Genomic DNA, 4,035 nt, shown 5'->3' with positions numbered 1-4,035 from the left:
CAGTAACATGAAAAGTAAACTGAAGTACTGCAGTGTAGGATAACATTGGTTTGTCATTTCTCCCTGGTCTCAGGGAGCTTAGGTTTATTGGGTTACACCATTTACAGTGCTCCCAAGGCACTTTAACTTCTCTATGCTCTGCTTCCCCAACCGGTTAACCACCTTCTCCCCCTAAGCAGTGCCTGTGAGTTGTAAAGTCAAATTCCTCAGAAATCTCTGATTTTGTATTTGTAAGCGATTTGTATTTCTCCTTCCCTTATGTCCTTTTGCATAGCTTACTTCAAAGCAATGTCCTTTTGTATAGACACAGGAAGACAGTGAATGCTATGCTTTTGTAACTTGGGAGTTAATTGACTCTGAGTAATATTCACTTCTGGACATCTATTTTCTTGACTTAAGCCTCAGTTGCCCTTAACTCCTAGCAACCCAAAAGCAGGGTCCTTACAAAGGAATGGATGGACCCAGAGCAAGTTGTAAGCTACCCTGGCATCGAAACGGGCCAGACCAAGCACTATAATACTTAACTGTAAGTTAAGAGCATGGTCATGGACAAATTCTGTCATGATCCAAAGAGTAACAACTGGATTAAGGACCCTGCTAGGGTTAGGAAAGACTAATCTGGTCTGAGCACGGTAGTCTGAGATCTATAGCGAGATGTCCCCAGGAAAGCCACCCTACAAGCTTAATATATCTCTGACTATGCCCATACAAAATGACTAGAAAGTAAATCTAAGATGGTTGTTGGACTAAGGGAAGGAGCAACACTCCCGCTAGGTGGTATTTCGCCCTGGAGCAGGTCTCCTAGCTGCAGGAGAACTTTGTCTTATCTTAGAAGAGCTTCCCTTGCAAGAAGGGCTTTCATGTGCTTATTGTGCTACCTCATCTGGGTGTAGTTGCTCCCTCTAATGCTTAGAGGTTGGGCACAGGACCAAGGCTGGGAGGCGGAGGATGAGGAGAGACTAGCATGGGGGACAGGAGGAGATGGGAATGAGGGGCAGTGTGAGACAGGAATGGGCCGCTTAGTGAGACTGGAGCAAGTGCATGGGGAGAATGGAATAAATGGGAACAGGTTACCAACCAGCCTAGCGGCCCTGTTCCCGCTTTCGTGCGTCTGTTGGCGGCTGCAGCAGGCCGAGGTGGGGAAGCGACTCATGGCCACTGAACGCACGTGGCAGGTGAGAGAGAGATGCCACCATCACCACACACTTATCTATTTTGTGATTACACACCACAGTACTAGAAGGAACTTTTGATAAAATTGAAAGGGAAAGAAATCCATTTTATTGAGGCTTGGTTTTTCACTGCAAGCACACACATACACCTACCTTTCAAATATCATGCCTAAGATAAACTGAATAGAGGGGAGGACATGAGGCAGAGGCTGCCATGTGCATAAGTACTCCCTGACACAATCGCCAGTCTGAGACCACAATCTAGCAACCCTACAGAAATGAATTCAAGAGAAGTCCAGTAAAATGGACCATGGTCCATGTAATAAGGCCATCAATATCTCAACAGATGGGAGTATTCAACCAAGAACCAGGAAGTTCCAAACTCAACAGCACATTCAGCAATAGTCAATTCAAGAAAAAGTTAACCTCTGAAACTCTTATATTGAAGTCACATCACCAGAGAATGCCGAGTCTCATGAGCAAATTCCAAATATGCCGTGAAATAACGAGGCTCAGAGAGAACTCACAGTACACGGAATTCTATAGCTGACAGTGCACACCACACATAAGACACAACCAAGCTGTAGTCAGCTACTATATTAGCTGTCTCAGCTACTATACTGAAGCGTTTCATGAGGTATTAAAGTGTAAGAGAGATGTTTTATGATTTTATGATGAAATATTTAAGTAGGGTTGTGCTCCTGGGTTTTGGCCTTCAGAAGCTTTATTTTTAATTGTACTTGCTCCACTTAAGTGAAATGGGAAATCTGAGAAAACTACAGCCTGAGAATCAAACAAAGTGGAGATACAACAAAATGGTCATTTAAGACTTCCGAATTCATAGCTTCAGGGGCCCATGCTCCAAGTGAGTAGATCTTGAATTTGTTCATTTTAGATTTCAGCAGGGGATTGGGATATGGGGGTTGGTTTGATCGCAATTCTATGGTAAGGCTTCTAAGAAATGTCATTAATTTTAAATTTTATTTCTGCTTTTCTTTTCCCCCTCCTGGTGACAGTGTTTGAAGGGCTATCTTCCAAGCTTTTTAAGATTTTTTTTGAGCTAAAGATCTTTGAACATTCAGGGTGATACACAAAAGAGACTAAAATTAGATAACACAGACCCAACAACTTCTCATGTCAAATGCCTTAAAAATATGTTATGATGAAGCTTCTTGAGAAGTCAACCCTGACATAAACCTGTGTGTCTAATTTCTCAGGTCCATCCTTATTATTCAGTTCTACTTATAAAGACTTTGGTGTCTAACTGCTCAATAAAAATAAAAAGAACAACTCCCCCCTCCAGCCCATCAGCTGTTCTCTCTCACAGGTACCCAAACCATGTTTAACTTAGCAGAGTAAGAGCCATGCAGTCCACACATTTGGTTTGTTTTTGGTTTGAGGGTCAGAGTCTTCTGTGCTCAGGGCTTCCTCTCAACTCTACCACTCACTGATAATCTACTGATCATCCCTCAGGTGACCATTTAGAGCAGTGGGTTGGGGACCCTCCTACATTGTTGGTGGGAATGCCGACTTGTTCAGCCCTTCTGGAAAACAATATGGACGCTTCTCAAAAAATTAGAAATTGAGCTCCCATTTGACCCAGCAATACCACTTCTGGGAATATGTATCTGGAATATATCCTGGAGAAGCAAAAAGGTATAGTTGAAATGACATTTGCACTTATATGTTCATCGTGGCACTGTTTACAATAGCCAGAATCTGTAAAAAACCCGAGTGCCCGAGAACAGATGACTGGTTAAAGAAACTTTGGTACATCTATACAATGGAATACTATGCAGCTGTTAGAAAAGATGAAGTCATGAACTTTGCATATAAGTGGATCAACATGGAAAGTATCATGCTAAGTGAAATGAGTCAGAAAGAGAGAGACAGACATAGAAAGATTGCACTCATCTGTGGAATATAAAATAACACAGTAGGAGACTAACACCCAAGAATAGTAGAAATAAGCACCAGGAGGTTGGCTCCATGGCTTGGAAGCTGGCCTCACATGCTGGGGGGGAGAAGGCAGTTCAGATAGAGAAGGGAACATCAAGTAAGCTCTGGTTAGAGTACCCGCTCCGGAGGGGAGATGTGGGCTTAAAGTAGACTATAGATTGAACACAATGGCCACTCAATACCCCTATTACAGACCACAACACCCAAAAGGAGAGAGAGAGACCAAAAGGGAATGCCCTGCCACAGAGGCGGGGGGGGGGGGGGGTCCTAGGGGGAGGGGTATGGGATTGGGAGGTGGGAGGGTTACTGGGTTCACTGGTGGTGGAGAATGGACACTGGTAGAGTGAGAGGTGCCCGAACATTGTATGAGGGAAACACAAGTATGAAAATGTGTAAATCTGTTACTGTACTCTCATGGTGATCCACTAATTTAAAAAATAAATTTTTTTTAAAAGTATTTTAAAAAAAAGAGTAGTGGGTTGGACTGGCGTGTTCCTGTACTTCCCACTACAGGCAATGAAGTCAAGGGTCCCCCCTGGCAGAGGTGCTGGGAGCTCAGGAAAGTGACTTTGACCAGATGCACTGAACAAGAGCGTGCCTATTCCTCTCCAACCAGTCCGCTCAGCCTTCTTCTTGCCTCGTAAGCGCGCTCAAACCACGCAATCGAGGTGGAGAGAAAAATCCTGAGCTTCCCTTGCCAAGCAGGCAACGGTCTTCGGGCAGGAAAACAATTTGAACTTCCCGCCTGTCTGTCTCCGTTAGCCCTGGAGGAATACCAGCCCTGTCAATCTCCCAAGAAGCTGGACGCCGATTGGCCCTTGCTCTGCCCAGTGGGCGGTCGAAAGCGGTGCCTAGGCAACCGTTGCCAGGAAACGGCGTAAACACCCGGGAGCGGGGCCGGATC

The sequence above is a fragment of the Sorex araneus genome, chromosome 2 (assembly GCF_027595985.1).
Source record: "Sorex araneus isolate mSorAra2 chromosome 2, mSorAra2.pri, whole genome shotgun sequence".
NCBI classification, from domain to species: domain Eukaryota; kingdom Metazoa; phylum Chordata; class Mammalia; order Eulipotyphla; family Soricidae; genus Sorex; species Sorex araneus.
Note: the sequence above shows the minus strand (reverse complement) of the source record.